This window comes from Agelaius tricolor, unplaced genomic scaffold, assembly GCF_023055355.1.
Source record: "Agelaius tricolor isolate 1412-34295 unplaced genomic scaffold, bAgeTri1.0.p SCAF_8, whole genome shotgun sequence".
Lineage (NCBI taxonomy): Eukaryota > Metazoa > Chordata > Aves > Passeriformes > Icteridae > Agelaius > Agelaius tricolor.
The window spans coordinates 26151488-26171175 of record NW_027269268.1 but is presented as its reverse complement, the minus strand read 5'-3'; the positions used below and the strand labels follow the sequence as shown (position 1 = coordinate 26171175).

The 19688-nt window shown below is 37.5% G+C and overlaps 1 long non-coding RNA gene across 3 annotated transcripts in view; it reads left to right on the top strand.

The window, feature by feature from the left end:
- LOC139592332 (uncharacterized) overlaps positions 1–19688 on the top strand; it is a 54397-nt gene that overhangs the window by 24998 nt on the left and 9711 nt on the right. Inside the window, exons 5-6 of one of the 3 annotated variants that reach the window (XR_011679966.1) lie at positions 10951–11033; positions 11382–11857. The exons of the other annotated variants lie outside the window; for them this stretch is intronic. This is a non-coding gene — a long non-coding RNA (uncharacterized lncRNA). Of the gene's footprint in view, positions 1–10950; positions 11034–11381; positions 11858–19688 lie in introns of those variants that run through there. 3 annotated transcript variants of the gene reach the window in all.

The window sequence follows — 19688 nt, the reverse complement described above, 5'->3', positions numbered from 1 at the left end:
GTGAGTTACTTCTAGGGAAGGAGCTTATCCTGTTTTAGGGGAAAGCCAAAGAAGTTGTGTTCCCAGAGGTTTTGGCAATCTCACTTTTGGGAAAAAGGAAAACAAAAGACTACTTGAAAATACAGCAGAAGAGAGTAGCAATAATTACTTATGTGGAAAGACAGGAAACACTTGGTTTGCAGGAGACTATGAAAAGTTGGAGGAAATAAAAGACCTTGCAAGGGGAAGGTAAAAAAAAAAGTCTTGGAGTTCACAATGAAGTGGACAAATTAAAGCCTATTTTTCTGTTTCACCTCTATTTAATCTTTGCAATTCTCTCACAGTTACCAAGTGAGATTTTCATTACTGTTCTGGCTGCTTGCTTGCTTTCCTTCCTCTTTTTCCTGTTGCTATGCTTAGTTAATTTTCTCCTCCCTCACTTTGTTACCTGTTCTTCTTTTTTGGACAGTCTTAATTATTTTCTTGAAGCATGAAGAGGCTGGTTCCTCTTCAAGTCCCTACAAACAATGGAATTTCTCATGTGTGCTAAAGTTTCTTCCTCAAACATTCCCTGTCCTGCTCATTGATATGCTTAGGCTTAAACATTGCAACTGACCATTTCAATGTTGTTTTAATGGAAGTTTTGAGTAAAAATAATGAAATATAATCAATTTTTATTAGAGTTCAATCTAAAAATGATTACGTATTTAAAGTGAGAAGTAAATATTATTGAATATGAAATTATTCCCTTTGTTTTCTCTGAAAATTAGCTTCCAGTATATCAGTTGCATATAAATTAAAAACAAAATTCACATTATTGGTATAATAATCTTCAGGTATTGCTCTGGAGTAGAAAAATAATTGAAATGTTTGTTCAGTATTACTACAGCTGCAAGCAGTAAAATATGGGACTTCATGCTGCTGAGCATGTAGTTTCTGTGGTGGAAAGAAAATCTGAATCTGACTGGAGCTGGTGTAATTTCTAGCTCTCACCAGAGCACAGAATGTGTGAGCATGGTACAGAGGTCACGAAGGAAGGGTGGAAAGGTAATCTCTAGCTCTAGTGTAGTAGTTACAGCCTTGGACATTTGAAAAATGTCTCCAGGAGCTTGTGTAGAATGTGTGGGGCATGTTACTCACCATGATTAAATGAAGTGTTTGATGCCAAATACCATAATGCAGTAAGTCCCTGTAGGGCCTATGACTCAAATTTCACCTTTTGCAACTCCCAAGTCTTTATATTACTAAAAGAACCTGGATGCTTATCTATCTGGAAATTCCCCTTAGGGTTGCAAGGGCCAAGTTCTGCCTTCTCTCTGAGAAGAGCTCTGAGCATGATATGTGTACACAGGAGGCAATTTGAGATCCTTTCAGGAAAGGAAATGAAATCTTGCCATTTTGATGAGGGTCAATTTGGCAAGCTTTGGTCCATACCCCTGTACTTCATGGCATCCCATGCCTTTTGATGGTTTTCCCTTCAGTGAAGATCTTTTTATTTTTTTTTTTCAGTATCCATGCCATTTCATTCATATCTTCCCCTCGATGTTCTGTCTTCATGTTTGGTTTTTTCCGCCGATTTTGCAACATCTGTGAGGTTAGTTTTGGTGTGTTTTGGCCCTTTTCACTGCACCTCATTTCATCCTGGTCCATTTGATTGCAGTTACTAAATTTGCTAATTTTCTTTTTTTTGTTCAGTTGCATTTTATTTGATCATATCTCCTTTCCAGTGTGTTTGTCAGGCTTTCCTTTCTGTTTTCAAGATTTCATTTCCTCTCCTGAAGGCAACTGTGAGGGCTGTGGTGCTGTTATGCTGTGCCTTGGGAAGGTGACTGCCAGCTCCCTTTTGGCATATAGCCTTTGACAGAGTGCTGACCACATGAGGTGATAGAGACTATTGGAGAAGGGAAAAGGGTTTGAATGAGACAGTGGGTAATGAGAGGTAGTGGTGGGTGTAGCTTTATAGGAACAGTAGAAGCACAATGACTTTGTGGCTGTAAAATTCCGGTTTCACTGTTGTGCCAATATAATTTAGAATTGTGTTTTCCAGGTTTGTGCGATTTTCTGGTTTCTGTGGTTTTCATGAGTGGAAAAAAACCTTGGGCCTACAGAGTGCTTCTTAATCCTGAATGTCACAGAATTGGATACTGGGGAATTATGCTAAACTTGCACTGATGTTTTTGACTATCTGGAATTAAATATATTCACCATAAAAAGGAAATATATGTATGAACTAAGATTTCTACTGACATAGAGAAACTGGCTGTAGTCTAGCACTATATGAACTATTTCTTTAGTGACTTCTTAAAATGATGGTTAGCTGTTCATAGGTTGGTTGGGCAGGAGAGTTAGTTTTTTATTTTGGAGAGAATTATTTTTACCTTAGACAAATGGAAAATTATAGTATATACAGAATATATCAGGAAGTTACATAGTGATGTTTCAGGAAGTTACATAGTGAGTCAGTGGAAATCTGGGTGAGTGGAAATGAATCTTCCTAGGAGTTTTTTTCTTATGCTTAAGCAGAATTGTTCTGAATACTATTTAAAACAGTCTCTTGGATGCTTATCACAGTGTCCTTGTTTTATTAAATTTACGGGTTTAACTTTTGCTGGAGAACCATAGCAGAAGAAAAAGCCATTCCTTTGAGAAATGATACACAACAAGTTAAAAATAAGTAAATTCAATAAAGTGCATAATCATCCCAGCAGCAAGGTTCCAGAAGCTTCTGCCTAAAAAAAAATTACTGTAAATGAAAGTGAAACAGATGCCAAATTTCTTCAATACTAATTTGTGTAGATGGCAGCAGTGTTTCATAGTGTTCTTAATACAATGATGTTCCAGTTTAGATTTAATATGGTTTTAGGAAAATACAAGGATGAACTCTTGTGTTCTGGTTAACAGAGTATTTTATTACTAGCTTTATTAGTTTCATGGCATATGAATTGTAGACATGTTACTTATCCAAAAACAGTTTCAAAAATAAATCAGATAATTATACATATATATTTTCCTGAAAGCACTTGAAGGATCCAATGTTTTTATGAAGAGCATTTAAGAATTACTTTTGATATACAATTAAATGCCCACTATGCTCCCATAGCATATTACTTTTTAAATGAAATGTACACAAATAAATATAAATATTGTGAATTTGGGAAATTTGTTAAGCCCAGATATGTCTGGAAGATGTTGCTATAATTTTTTACATTAATCCTAATTTAAATATTGTTAAGCCTTATCATATGTTGGGAATTATGCCAAAATCAGGGTATACAAAAAATTACTGATTATAGACCACTGATTTACAGGGACACTTGTAGAAATCATAATGAATGCATGATTTCTTGTATGCTGTCAAATTAAATCACTGTTTCCATTATGCAAGCACTTGGTCTTGCAGATGATGGAACATTTTTCTACTGCATGTTTGTACTGAAAGTGGATTTTGCTCCTCTCCCATGCAAGCTCAGGAAGAAGCAAAGTGGCTGTGGGTGTGTACATGGGGCAGCTATGGTTTAGCTGAAGAGAGCAACTTGTTTGTGAGCTTCTGTTTCTTGTGAGGGACTCTTCTGTTGTAATGACATGTTTAAATCCATTAGCATGTGTCTTACCATACAGACTGAGAAATACAATTAGCAAGTTGTTTACAACAGAACTGCAACTGCTGTGACTGAAGTGTTATTGATAGAGTGAATGAAATTCTGAGAATTGCTTTCCAAAGATTAGTTTAATAAAGCTTTGATATGATGCTGTAACTTAGCCTTGATTAGTTCAATGTAAGGCTTGATATTTTTTCACTGTCTAATTGCTTCACATAAAAATGACATGATGTTTTGCCTGCATTATTCCAGATAGTTAAGCCTGTTCTTACCACTTTTAATCCTAGCAGGTCTATTTGCCTTGGAGACTGGAAGATGCTTGATGCTAAACACTGTTTAAGCTTCATTTATTTGGATGCTTGAATCTGAAGGAAGGAATGATAATAACTTCCACACTTAAGCTAGAACAATTTTCTGCTAGGAAGTGAAGTCAAAAGGATGCAAGTGAAATGTAGTGCATACGGGAGAAGAAAGAGAAAAATTTACGCTGTCTGTTTAATAGCCCAGTGCCAATCATCTGTTTTTAAATTCTTTGCCAATGCTGATTGTCACAGTTCATGTTTAAACAGGAGCTGATTTTATCTGGCTTGTGCATTTTGTGAGTGTGTTCTCCTTGTTACCCTAGTAACTGGAGTTAGGTTGGCACTAGCATATGCACTTTCATCTGAAAAATGTAATTTATGTCTACTATTCCTAAGGAAGAAAGCTTAGAGACATAGCCTGTAACATAAGCCCAACATTTCAAAGTTGGCTATGAAAAGAAAGAATTATCTTAAACTGCTCCCCGATGTTGAGAACATGGCTCTTTTCTGTGATAATTTGAAGTTATGATTTCTGTAGTTTGGCCATAATTTTCAGTGTTGTGAGAAAGACAAAAAGGCCCCCAAGAGGACTTTGGGATACTTGGTTTGTGTTCTTAGATAAGCAACCAATGGGTTGAGGCTCCATAGGAAAGTTAACTGCCCTGTCTCCATATTCCCTCCATAAACAGGTATATTAAATTTTATAAAATTCCTTAGGTGCTGTCCATGAAGAGCATTAAGTAAGAAGTGGTACACATGTCTTTATAAATAATGCAATACATTATTCTGTGAGTGTAAATAACTTAAAATGTCGGAGGCAGAAAACACTATGTTAGGTTGAAAACAGTATAAGCTTGATTTCCAAAATCTCCATGGCAAAGAAGGTGTTAAGTGCCCTTTATTTTATTGTTCAGAGGCAAATGGAGGCTTCACTTATGGTTGGTTTGATCTCTGTATTGAAACATCACATTAATTTTGCACACTGTCAAAAGCAAAGGCCTCCAGACGGCACAATTTATGTACACTTAAACACAATTTTCATTGTCCTCTGTATGTAGAATCTTATTTAAGCCTGAGGATGTACACTGCTGTATGGAATTTTTATCCTGTAGGAACTTGTGCAGCTTGGATTACACTTCCTTCTTGTTCTTTCTAAGCATTACATTTTTGTCAGAACAAATTATATGTTCCTGCAGCATTTAGGCCCTCTGATAACCATCCCTTTACAAAGAGTAGCCAGTACTGCATGATGCTGGAAACCTATTTTCCAGGTATATTTAATCAATATTTGATAGTTATTCCTTTACACTTGACATCTTTTAAGGGTTTAAAAAAATAAAATACACAAATCCCATAAACACCTGAATAGCAGGTACTTGCAGAGCACCAGCTTCCAAACCAGTGTAGCTGTGCAGTGTAGAACCATATGCTGTATTGCGTGCAGTTCAGTAGATTGCTAACAATACAGGGTTTGGACCTGCTGTTAGTGCTGTTAATCTCTATTAATAATGCTGTAAAACCCTGCCTAAATATTTAGAGTTATATGTACTGTATATGATGTTAAACTCGTTTTGTAATAATATGTACTTTTTGATGATCTGAGCAATGCTTTAGAAGAAAATTATCCAAATTATCCATCAGCCTGTTTATTAGATGATTAAGCACATTTTGCTAGTTAATGTGAAGTAGCTCAATGGGGTTTTTCTGGCAATGCATGTGTGCTCAGAAAGGGCAAATGGAAGTGCTGAATGGAAGAATCCTTCAAGGTTGAAATGCAACAAGTGACAGATATTGTCCTTGTCCTCCCACAACTATTTAATTATGAACACTAAGTTAATAAAGGAGGATAGAACTACTTCACTGTTCTGTTAACATGCCACTTCTTAGTCTAGGAAAAGAGAAAAGTGTAGACACCTGAAATGAATGTTTCATTATGTGTCTTGAGGGGAAATGACACTGGGGGCTTGTAATTCTACTGCTGTGATTGTGTCCTTGGCTACAGCTATAGGCTGCACTTCCACTGTTTCCAGTACTGAAAAGAAGAGAAGGTAAAGAGAAGAAAAAAATTCCTTGTAGGGATCTGGCAGATGGGTTTGTGGGTTTTTTCCCCTTTCCAGATTTGGGGTATTCTTTATTTGTGTAAGTGTAGTTGGAAGGTAAAAAAAGTGAAAAATCCAACAGAGCAAATGACATTTTCCTTGGGGTAAGGTAGTGCTTTCATTAGATTTTGGGGGATAAATTCAAGAATTAGGTCATCAGCCAACATGCAAACAGACCCAAACTTACGGTGCTGACTATCTGTGTCTGTATTTTTCTTATAATTCTACAGTGTCTGAATAGGATGAGGAGAAATATTCAAGGATCCAAAATAGATTTTGTATTTATAAGCATTCCAAATGGTGTGTGTAGGTGAAGAAATAGCGATAAATTTCAACATCCACTGCGTGTGTATCCTTTCATTGTAGAGACATACCACTTGAAACTTTACTTGATAGGCTAAGACAGAATTCTGGGTATTAATTTCCTAAAATTTTGAAGTGAGAGCAGCTTATATGGGTCTAATAGAAAATGTAAACTCTGTGGGTTTTTTTTTCCACTGCTCTCATTTATGCTTCTCAAAGAAATATTCCTGAAGATCTTAATCTTAATATTATCATGAAGTAGAACCCTGATATGAAGCTAATTTGATGATATACCAGTGAATTTTCTTTCCAGGATTTCAGAACTGAAATGCATGCCATATAGTACCCAAATCTCATTTTCATGCCTAATATATAGTACCCAAATCTCATTTTCATGCCTAATTAGGTATCCTGGTTTTCAAAGTTCCTACACTTCTAACATCTCGCTTTGAATCTTGGCAGGAGCATCTATAAAAAAGATAGATGAATCATTCTTCTTTTGAAATTGGCTACCACAAATTAATTACTTGTTTAAAAATACCCAAACCAAAACACAACCTTAATCAAAAAAATGAAGTTTTGAGTCTGTAACCAACGGGTTTTGAAGCTTAAACTACAGAAGCATGTAGCAAATAGTAATTTTGATAGCAAAGCTTTTGTTTCCAATGTAAGTAAAAAGTTTTAGCAGAACTTTTGTATGATAGAAATATCTTACAAGTATGATGAGATGCCATTGAGCTGAGAACCTAATCCTAAGTAGCTAAAATGTTAAGTGGAGCTGCTATAAATACAGTAGGTGGAATAAATACAGTAGGTGGGATTCTAATTGGTCTCTCTCCTTTGAAGCAATGAAGAGGTGATGTAACCTTCTGATAACTCTACCTAATCAGGAGTTTGAAGAAAGAGAAGTCAGTAAATACAAAAAAGTGGATGTAGGCGTTTACTTGAGCTCTTCATGATCTGCATGCAATCTATATTGAGTAATGAGGTATAAATCCCTATTGGCAAATATGACTGCCCTTGCCCTGTATTAATTTGGAGAATGTCTGAGGAATTTTCTGCATCTGGATTAGAAAAACTGTAAAATGATGGAGACTTTCAAACTGGTAGAAAGTTTTGCAAGAGAATATAATCGGGAGACTTGAGATCCTCTATCACAAGTTTAGTAAACCAACAGCTACTCTTTTTATCTGGACCTAAACAAAAGAGAACTCAAAGCCATTTGTTTTCAGTAAGCACTTACAAAACTGTACATATTGCTTCTTCAGAGATTAATGTAGATACTCAGTGTCATCAATTCCTTCAGTTTTTGTTTACTTATGTGACATGTACATCTGTAATACCTGGATAAATAATTTGCAAGATCCCCTTGATTACCATGGCAACTACTTTGGGAGTCAAATTTACAGGATCAGTAGTTCTCACAATGCCAAGCAAAATGACAGAGAAAAGAATTACTAAAGAAAGATGAGTGGTGTTAAAAATTTTGATAATTAACTGATTGTTTTTGACCATGACTGTAAAAGCACATCAGACCAATACTGTATATGTTTCCTGACTCTAAGAATGGCCAACAGTAAGTGCTTAGACAGGACTGCAAAGGTAGACCAAGAATATAGCAGGCTTTTTTCTTGTCAAATTCTTTATGAATTTTTTTCCCTGTATATTTTATGCTGTTTTATTGAAATGCAACCATTATGTTCTCACTTAAAGAGAATTTGGGACTGAGGAGAAGAGGAAGCTTTGGGAGGTTGGCATGGAGGACTAGGAAGAGACTCATATGGGTTCTCAGGGTCTGCTGGAAGAACATGACATTATGCTGAGATGTTAAACTGGCCGGTGGGTCATGGTGGATGGCCAGAGAATGCTGGTTGAGGACTCTTGGTAAGGAAGGTGAGCTGGGAGTGCTCAGAGGGTCTTCAAAGACTGAGGAATGGTTTCCCTTGTCTTGCTCTCAGGCAGGCCCGTTCCTCTCCGGTGTCCTTCATAAAAAACCACTATACCTGCACTTGCATAACCACAGGAGAATGCTTGTGTCTCCCAGCTGCAGCCTTTGTTTCTCCTGGGTGACTGCTGACTACATGGAAGCTTTCCATAAGGCTTCTGTAAGGAACCCAGGCAGAAGTTTTGTTGATGCTGCCAGGAGGGGCTGGGGTAGTGGCTCTTGCTGATGTGAGAGGCTGCTTCCCAAAACAGTAGCTAGTTCTGACTGCAACTTGCTAACTAACACTGCTCCAGAAACTGCTGAAGGGCAGAGACCAGTTGGGCTGTACATGTCACTTAACAGCTAATCCCGGTTTCCTTGGTACAGATGAAGAGCTGGTTATCTGTACCATTGGCTTACGTTTACTCAGTGTGCTATTCATTTTCTCTGGGAACCATAGATATTTTTAGCTTGATCTGATCTGAATTAGCAAGCAGTAGTAGCAGAGTAAAAGTGATTACCTTGACAAATCTTTATTTGCAACAGAAATAAAAGAAAAAAAGAGAGAATTTAAAGAAAAAGCAAAAAGATAATTTTAACTGCTGCAGATTTTGGTCATAAGCATATTGTCCAGAATAAGATAGAAGTCAAAGGAGATGAAAGTATTTTGATGTGTATGTAGTTTTTAATATCATTTTCTGTATCTGTGCATTAGTGCACAATACCAGCTCAATAAGAGACTCAACAGACAATGATAGATTTTTAACAAAGTATATGACCTTCCCAAGATCTAAATAACTCAGTAAGAAGTAAAAATGTTGGGGTATATTGGCAGAATGGGTTAAGGGTCTCCATTTGCTGCAATTATTTTTCCGAGACAAAAGTGGAAACGAGGATAAAAGTATCCTATCTGCCAGATTCCATGGCAGGCACAGTCTGTGATACTCACAAAAGATAACAAGAGCTGTTTTTTGCAATATAGATCACATGTGACCAATGCCCACATAGTTCCTGTGCTGTTAGGCTGTGTTGGAAAGCTGTGAAAGTGGGTATCACTTATAAAAATCATGTATTGATTAAAAGAAAATTAACATTCTTTCTGCTTAATTTGTGCTTACCTTGTAGTGGTAGCCAGTGGTTCTACTTGTGTAATACACCAATTTATTGGTACAGTAGCAATATCTAGGAGCTCTAGCAGAGACCATGCAAAAGTAAGGGCGTTTACTTGCACGGCATTTCTGAAACACATGGGAAAAACTGAATTTGGGTGAAAATGTTCCCTTTGTCCTGTTAGTTTCCTTGTATGGACTGAAGTGACCAACCTGAGGCCTCATTAAGCCTTGCTCACCCAATTATTTGGCATTATCTAACTTTCATATTTCATTGGTTATTTAATGGACTATAAAATGATGATATTGATATTTCCTGCAGATGTTACATGTTGTATTTTTTACTTCTGCAACCCCAGTTTATAAGCAATGTTGACAGCTTCTCAGTTGCTGCAGTTCTACTCTGTTACTCTCTGTAAGAGCTGCACAGGTATATAATACAGTCTGTAACAAGGGAAGTCTTGTTTAGCTTAGGCTTATGAATGTTGTGCTCTGCTTATGCATTCTTGTTGTTAAATATTAGTACTGTTTTAGCTGATTCTGGTTCATTTAGCCTCGCTAGCCCATATGCTGCTGCAATGTCCATTCATGTATAAATTCCCAGAGGAGCTGGAAGGGAAGATGGTGTTAATGGTGCAACCTCAACTGGTTTTGTAGAGGGGGAATTAGCCTTTACAGGAGTCCTCTATGGGCCAGGTATGGTCAGCTGACTATGCCATTTGGAAAAATAAGCTAAAGCAAAGACAGCTGGCAAGTAATACTCTTGTTCCTTGGTTAGAATATTGATTATAACTGCTTAGTGGCAATAGAGATGACTAATTAATGGGGCTGGAGGGGAAGGAGAAACAACAAATTTTACAAGGATTCATATATATATATAGTTTGTTACATTAAAGAGCAATATGCTTTCCTTTGTGTGTGTGTGCGGTGGGAGGGGAGAGGAAAACAAAATCTGTAATAAAGGTAGCTCCCAAATACTTTTTCTTTTTGGAAAGTCTAGAAAGAAGTATTCCTGGTATTTGTAGAATTCTGTGACATAGTGTGTTTAAAATGCATTATCTACCCCACAATAACTGAAAATACTATGCAACTGTATTTTATTTTCACTGTTTTGACTTTGCAGTCATCTTTTATGGCCTGACCCTGTCACAGAAGTGAGAGCTTTTATAGCATTAAACATCTGACCTAAATACCATTGAAGTTAAACTTTCTGTTCTTCTGGTCTTCTCCTCAGTGACCAGGGAAGATCTTGTGATCAAGTCCTTGTAGCCCTTGAACTGATCCAGACCTATTACATGCTTCCCAAAATTTTCTATAATTTTTACTGAATTCTATTTCCTGACATTGACCTTCATTTGCTCTGTTTGTTCAAAACCTAATTTAGTCTGTTTAAGCACTAACAATTGATGCTCTGGGCAATTTCAGGGGATTAATGACTGATTGAGAGGGTTGATGGCCTGAGGCAATGGCTCAGGGCTATTAACTTCATCTACAGAAAATGTATCAGGAAATGTTTTAGACTGAAGTTGTTGCTTGGCAGTGCCTGAATTGAGGGAGGGTGACTCTGGCAAAAACAATTGCCTATAAAATCTGAATGGGTTTATTAAAATATACTATTACAACTTGGTTTTATAGCAGCTCTAAAAGGCCTGAACTGAAACGGAAATAAGACAGAAAAGTGGAAATACTTGTTTTTCAGTGTGCTGTGTAAAAACAAGGTAATGGACAGCTCCTCTCAAGAAGCTTTTGTTACCTTTATGAAAAAAATAAGAATGTATTTTAGATGTTCATAAAGCACGTGATTCCAGTTTCTTCTATCATTTTGAATATTGTTCTGTTTCCAAAATGGATCTCTAAAACAGAATTGTCTTATGGAAATATGATATCCATATATCCATATTTAACCTTTTCAAATTGTTTCCAGGTTATGAAATATTAGTAGAGAGAGATTCAAATTAGAATGACAATTAGACACATTGTGTTTATGTAGCTCTAATAAATGTGTCATAGGCACTGAATTTTTTCCTGTAAAACTGCTTGAAGTTAAGGTAGTGTCCTTCCTCCAGTTTACAGATGGTAGTCAGATTGTTTGAATGACCTGCCAGAGGTGAAAGATGTTACTTGCAGAGCATGCAGAATACTCACCCTTGGAGCTTTCCAGATCTTGGCTGGATAAGACCCTGAGCAACCTGCTCTAACTTCAGAAGTGACTCTGCTTTGAACAGGGGCTTGGGTGAAATGATTTCCAGAAGTATCTTCCAATGTACTGCATTGTTCCATGGTTCTTTGCTTCTGTGTATATGTGACAAAGCCAAGACTGGAAATTTAATCCTGTTGGTCCAACAGGAATTTGAACAAAACGCTATATAAATATCATATACTTATCATAATAATCTTCTTAAACCTCTGACTTCTGGTGGGATATGGGCTTATACAGTTTGTAGCACGTTTTGAAATCCTTCCTTTAGGTGCTTTGCTTATTTTATAAGTTAAGGTGATACATGCAAAACTAAAATTAGTGGTTATGCTAATGTTTTTGCTTCTTCTGGTTTTCATTTTTGCTTCTTCTGGTTTTCATAATAATGTCAATTACTACAATTACAATTGTTAATGGTGTCTTAGTTTATTTTCAAAATTTGTCTCCACTGCAGATTCTCTTTTGGGACAAATTCCTGTATTTGATAGTTGGTCATGGCAAAAATGTTGAATGGCTTTTCCCAAGTAAATGTTCAGAAGTGCGTTTGTAAATATGTGTGTGTGCAAGCAGTGAGTTTCAGTGTAGCACAGCTTCTCACAAGACTGCCATTTCAGGGGTGCTGCCATGAGCTGGCCTCTTTGTGTAGAGCATGAAACATTTGCACTCCAGCTTCACAGAGCTCCTTTTCTATTCTTATGCTTCATATTGTTTTTTCTCTCATGTAATATCTTTATTATACTGGGTTTTCTGTCAGTGAAGTCTGTTACTTTTGATCTGGGATAGGTGTTACAGCCAAAAACTATTTTCAAAAAGTGGGCACAAGGATTTGATTAAAACTTGAATTGAGCTTCCATGTTTCGCTCTGATTTTTATTTTTTGTTCTTCACTTCTCTTTTTGACTATATTTGAAAAGAGACAAAAAATATTAGGAATAGGTATCTCATATGAAAGAGCCCTAAATATCTATACCAAGGAATTTTATGCCCAGGTTTTTAACTAGTATTGCATCCAGTAAACTTGGGAGTAAACAGGTACTAACCTGTTTACTGATTGCTCAAAATCAAAGCCTCAGCTGACAGCTTTTGCCAGGTGTTCAAGAAATATGAAAGTGACAGTTATTATGCATCTTTCCTCCCTTGCTAATACATACTTAAATGGAGAAATGTATTAAATCAATATTTTGAGTTTTCTATTCTTTCAATTTTCTGAATTTTCATTCTCTCAGACTTTGAAATGCATTATCAACATTTTTAGTGTCATTTTTCTTTACCTTATTGAATAAGAAAAGACTATATATTGAACATCAAGCTATGAAAATATTTCTCTCCTGACAGCACACATCTAATTGAAAGAGTTATGGATGTTTTTCCCCATGTTACTTTGAGGTTACTTTGAGAGTCTTAAAACTCCTTAATGATTTATATGAACAGCAAACAACAGAGCTGGTCCATATACCAAATGGATATTTTTTAGAACTAAATCACTGCGTTGAGTTAAAAAAGTGGATACAGAAATCTTTGAAAAGTGATGCAAAGTTGGTTGATTAATCTTTATTTCTGACCCAAAAATGGCTTGAGGGGCCTGTTAAAGTAAGGAAGCTCTTATTGGTTTTTAGTGTATCTTCGATGTTTAGCAGCTCAGCCTGATCCTGAATGATTATGCAGTGGAGGATGAAGGGCATTCAGTGACTGTGGTCTCTCTTTCATTCCTTGGTGTCAGCTGTAGCAATGTATGTCCCACCAAGCTGTAAGATATATTTCTGTATGGGATTTACTGAAGAACTGACAAATTGCATATGTTTGTAGATAAGAACATTTTGTTGAATAATCTCTCCAAACACCACCTGCATGTATTTTAGTGATGGTTTGGAACACAGAGAATAATATAATATTTAACTAAATAGTGATAATATTTAACTAATTTTTACCATAATCAACAAATGGAGATTTTACAGAACCACTGCCTTTGTGTCAGATACACCTGATCATTCTGCTTTCCGTTCTGACATTCATTATGATAAATCTTCTGGAGTTTTGCTTTCTTTGCTTATCAACTTGGTAACTTCAGGTTTAATTCTTCTGTGAGTACACCAGGACTGAAAGCCCTGGCCATTCTGAGGTGTGAAATGGTGTCTGTGTTTTGCAGAGATCATGCTTGGTTTCATTGTGCAGATGTTGAATCAAGGTATATGCATTTCTCTTGAGGCATTGTTTTATAATTTCGCTGCTTCTCTGACTACTCTCATGAGAATCTCAGGCTGTGTTGTCATTGTATCTGTGTAACAGCACATTATAATGAGTTTTGACTGTATTGCTTGAAAAGTTTCTTTTTCTGGTTTCATTTATGCCAGGTGATGGCAGTAAAGGACCTTTGCTCTTTCAGCATTTGCTATGAAGTACAGAAAACATTCAGACTCCTAGCTTGCCTCCAAGGGAGAGGACTCACTACTTTCATTCCTGTTGCTGCCTTGCAGCTTATGATATCCATTGTAAGATGGAAAAAGCAGCATGGCTTGGATTGTAGGCTGTCTGGGTTTTTTTGGTCCTTCTTAATAAATACTCAAAGCCATAACTATTTTTCACTTTCCTTTCTCTGTACTGGCCTTCTCATACTGTATATTCCAATGTAACTTTTCAATGTGTTCCATACAGTACAAGCTGTAGTGTTTGGTTTTGGGCTGAAGATACTTAAAACTGCCCCTAGAAGTTTAGCATAGATTGGATGTAAAGGGACAGAGAGTGTCCCAATGAAGCTGTTTATCTGGGATTTGTCACTCAGGCAGATGGTAAAGCAGCAATGTTGTGTTAAAAAACATTTTTGAAGTGAAAAGCCTTGCAATGAGTCTGGAGTGCACCTGCTGGAAATAGAACAAGTCAGGCATTCACAACTGTTTTATTGATGTCTAAATGAAGGGGGGGGGGGGGGGGGGGGGAAGGCCTGACCAGAAAACACAAAATAATTCAGGCTGGCCTTGAAACTTCCTTTCTTATGTTTGCATTTAGTTAAGCATAGGACAGGATAGAAAAGTGACTAGCTTACCATTTCTCAAACAAGCCATAGCAATGACTGTTCATAAAGTATGTGCTTTGCCTGTGGTTTTGATTAGTGCTGTCATGCCATCAGTGGGGGGAGTGAGCTAAATGTTTTTCTTGAGGCAAAAAACCATCTCAAACTGGCTGTAGCATAAGATCATCAGTGCTATAATGAGGAACAGTCTCATGTTTTAATTCAGATGGAGAATGAATTGTAGATATTCATCAAATGCACTCTGGTCACAAGAGAGTCAGGCTACTTTTGTTCATGTTTTTACTCTAAAGAGATATTTCATAAAATTGCTGTGCAGCCACCAGACACTGGATTAGTCCATTAAGGTCTCTCCTTTTTCATATTCAACTGATGTGTGCTTATAGTAGAAGTTCATGTGGGAAGCTTCTGTCTTCCTATGCTTGTTTGGTTGTGTTAGATCTCATTCAGCTTGTACTAGTCCAGTTTTTCAGGTTGTCTTTTTTATTTTTCACCAGCATATTCCTGTTTTCCTTTGTATCCTTGTCAACTCTGCCACTAGTCCAAGTCTTTAGCACATATAACTACTCCTCCAGCAAAGGCCATGAGTGGAAATAGTAAATAAGACTTTTCCCTAAAACAACTACTAGGAACTCCAGTGGCAACATTTTTCTAGGCTGAAAATCTGTGTTTTGATGTAGCCGATTGATGTGACTGATGTAGCTACCTTGACCTTGTGAAGTCAAATGCTTAATGTGTATGTCACAGAACTTCAAAAGAATTGTTGGAAAAAAATTAAAATCTGTTCTTTAACAAGAAATTAATTACACATGCAACACTTCCAGTGAGCAGCAGGGGCTGTCTGCTCCCTAGGGGGTGGGAAACTGAATGTGATGGTGTGGCCAGCTGAGGACCTGGATCAAGCAAGCAGGGCAGATCAGAGCTCACAGACAAGCTGAAGCAACAGCTGAGACTTCCTGCTGGGTTTGTGGTGATAAGGCAGACAGGAGGTCAGGCTGGCAAGCCATTGCACAGGTCAGGGTTGGAACCCATGGCTTGTATGGTAGAGCTGGGGGCTGGTACTCCTCTATGACTGCAGCCCAGGGCTGAGATGAAGTAGACTCTGGGGGTTATAACGTGGGAGCTGACCCCAGAAAAAAAACTGGCCAGGGCCATTAAGACATCGAAGTGTCAGGTCTCTGGTGTACATTTAGTTGCTGAGGTTAGAGATTTCATGATCCTGAAAATGTTTTCCAGCCATACTGATGCTATGATTTCATGATTCCAATTGAAGGTGTGAAAAGAAACAGATTTGGTTAATGTGAGTTTGTCTGAGAATAGCTTCTTAGATAAAATACCTATAAATGTATTTGGGGTTTGGGTGTATTTGGGGTTATAACTTCCGGTGGCAAAGAGTAATTCTTCCTGGCGCAGTCTGTTAATCCCTGTGTTTCCAGAGTGAGAAAAAGGAGAAATAAGGAATTACAAACTGATTTCTTGTTCTGTTTACATTAAAGGCTGAAGAGATCTGTTTACATCTGGTTTTTAATTTGCAGTATAAGATTTCCTCAGCTGAAGGCCCAGGCTGTGTGTATGTACACTTAGACAAATAAGTTAGGCATGCCCAGGAATGTTTCTGAGCCCCGATACCAAGTAATTGACATGGAGTAGCCTGCAGTGCTACTTTGAAACTTCCTAAGAAACATGAGGCTACCAGCTACTAGGTAACTGCAGATTTTATAATTGTCCCCATCCTGTGCTAGTGTCTGAACTGTATCCAGGCCGGGAATAATTTTAAAGATTTCTGGTTAATGCTAGAACTGCCTTTAACAGTTTAGAAGATGAGTGGTTTGGGCTGCTTTATTTTACAGGATCATACAGGCACTTTCAGCTTTTGATTATACAGATGAAGCAAATCAGCTAGGCAGGAAACTCAAGAGTGCTCAGAATGTCAGCTAAATGCTTGGGGAAATAGTCAGTTTCTTCACCTGAAATTTTTAAAGCATACAGTTCTGATATGGGTACAGGGATAAAAGGTGATGTGAAAAGGATGCTATACTGCTGAAATAGCAATTTCATCTACAGACAGACTCTTCTCCAGTTTGTTGTTGTAAAAATGCCCATTAAATAACTACTTAGTTAATGTCTTTGCTTTTCAGTGTTGGTTAAAGCCTCCTGGTATTAAAGAACTGTGTATAGAATCACACAGATTATGGATTTGGTGGAGTGGTGTAGCTCTTCAATTACAGATATCAACATAAAGCTGGTGATCACTTTCTATTCAGCCTGTAATAATATAGGAAGACAAGTCAAATAGTGTGCTATGGAATTGTTTGCTTTGAGGTCAGTGAGATGCAAGATCTTCAGCTGCAGGAAGTTAATTTTTGGATTAATGGAAGAAGCTGAAAAGCAGGCTATCACAAAAGTTCAAGCTGGAATATTTTTGTAGTGCCAGCTGACCTGATGCTTTTCATTGACTGGAAGGATGATTTGCCAGTCAAAAGAAACTGCAGATAATTCATATGTATAGATTTCAACGAATTTGACATAGTGATGCATGGGAAAGCAGTAGTCAGATTAAGATTGGAAACTGTGAACTTCCATATTTTATCTCCTATCTTATGTATGAAACAGATTAAACAGGAAGTGTTACAGGGAAATGATCAAAATAAAAGGAGCTTTCAAGCCAGGTTCCTCTGAATGTGAGGTTGGGACAGATAATATTTAATATTTTCGTAAGTGATGTAATGATTTCTTAAGGCATAAAAAGTACACTTTTAAAATGTACTGCTCAATATACTCTTGCAATCTGCTGACTGATCCTCAAGAAAGTGTGCAGAGCAGCAGGTGGAAAAGAAGCTGGACTGTGACCAAAAGGAACTAAAGGATGATGTTATTAAACAGTAAATCTAATTGTATAAGGGACAAGACAAACACTTAAGGATTAACATTTAAGATTGATAGACTATCAGTTCTTACTCATGTCCTAGACAGATGGAGCCTAACTGAAATGAGTAAAAAGAAGCATTAATGATCTTATGGAAAAATAAGGTTTCTCTCAATGGGAAAGTTAAAAAAGCTTTCTAGCTTGGCAAAATAAAAGCTGAAAAGTATGGTAATAGTCACTGAAGTTTTTATATTGGTAAACATCATGAGTAGTGAAGATAATTTTTGGGTGATGAACAGTCTTGACATTAGAAGAAATAAGTACAAAACGTGAACAAATATATTTAGACAAAATAGACCTAATCTTAGTAGCAAGAGTAGTAGGTTTTCTGACATACTGACCAACATTCTGGCATCTGAAGGTTTTTATAATGTTTTCCTCAACTTGTTTGAAAATAAACCAGTATACCACAAAGGAGAACAAAATACTGTGTTCTCAAAATTAGAGATAGTCTCATTTATACACAAAGTTAGAGAAGTATTTGGGAGAGTAAGAAAAACACTTGAATAACTGCTTTCCCTTTTTTATTAAGTGTTACTGAATAATTAAGTTAGATACAACTGCTCTTCAGAAGATGACCTTTCCTTTGCATTTGTTTAATTTTTTTCTTTTCAAAGCTACTGTGTAGGTAGAAATGCCAACTATTGTTCTCCCCCAGACTTTGTCTGTGGGCAGAAATGAGACATCTCACATAAACCCAGGAATTTATTTCTAATGCAACTGATATCTTAACAGTCTAATCCTAGAGCCATTACTAGTCCAAATGCAATTAGTACATGTATGCAGAAAAGTTTAATAATAATGATATTAATAATGCAAAAAAGAGTTTAAATGCACAAGCTGATAAGCTTCCTGATACTTCTAGGACATACCTCCAGTGGTTTCATTCTGGTGTTGGTGAAGGTGCTACAGGGGCTCCTCAGCCTTTGGTGAAAATAACATATTGTGTTGGATATGACTTTATTTCCTATACCCCTTTTTGTTCAGTTGCAAGCCAGCTTTCCTTTTAGTGACCATTGTTGAGTTCATAGTTGCAGGATTTCAGTTCCAGACCATCTTTTATTTTCTCATGCCTGTACTCCTCTCTGCTCCACTGTGTTTCTTCACTGCAGTTACACCAGGTCTGTTTTTCTGTATTATGTTATCCATGAATGTCTCATTCTAGATGGAACTCGTTATTTCTACCTGTCTAAAACTATGATTGTACTGTAGAAGATAAGTGTCCTAGGTTGGCTATCCCTGAACCAGGACACACAGATAAAAAAATTAGCCTGATCATTTGGGGAAAAGTGCTGTTAGTGCATATAAAATAAAGAAGAGGTTGCAGGCAGGTCAAGAAAAGGTTCAACAGATAAAGCTAGACAAGGCTCAGTGCAGCCTGCCTCACAGCCACAGGAGCTGGGCATACGCCGGCTAGCTGCTCCCGGAGTGGCCGGAGGCGACCACGAATTCTGCCACTCCCAGGTTCTTCGCAAGAACCCCGGGTAGTGGCGCCATCTGCGGCGTGGGTGGCACAGGTGAGAGCATGGCTATGAAGTTCTGAGGCGAAGGAAGGAGAGAGCGGACACTCATGTGGAACGCCAAGGCGCTTCATTGTCCTAGGCGGGACCAGCGACTGTGTCAGAGAAAGACCCTTCGAGGAGGCACTGATAAAGGGGATGGGCATGACAAGAGAAGACACAAGGGAACCAATAAACGAAGCCCAGGGGAGGAGCGTGGGACAAAACTGAACCAATAAGAATTGCACAGGGGAGGGAAAAGGCTCAGGAGACAAATCATATCTCAAGTAAGGGATAACTGACATAGAAGGTTCTCGAAACAAAGTGGGGGGTGGTTACAATGATGGACAGGGAAACTGGGCAGCACCAGGAGGGAGGAGGTAGACTTATAAGGACATAAAGGGAAGGACTAGGGGATCGGTTACCTTGACTGACAGGCCACTGGCCGGAAAACAAGGGAGAAACAACTCAGGGACAAACTATTGTGAGGGAGGAACATGGGGGGAACCAAGGATCAAACCATCATCTCAACTTACAAAAAATAACCAACTTTACAACAAAATCTGTATAAATACCTTAAAACACACAATGCTACAGCTCAACCCTGATGTCTTGCAAATTCAGTATGCAACATACAGTCCACTTTTACAGGCCAACAGTTAGCCATCCCATCTTTATCCTGAACATGGGAGTTCGTGTTATAACAATGTCTTTATACAGCAGTTAT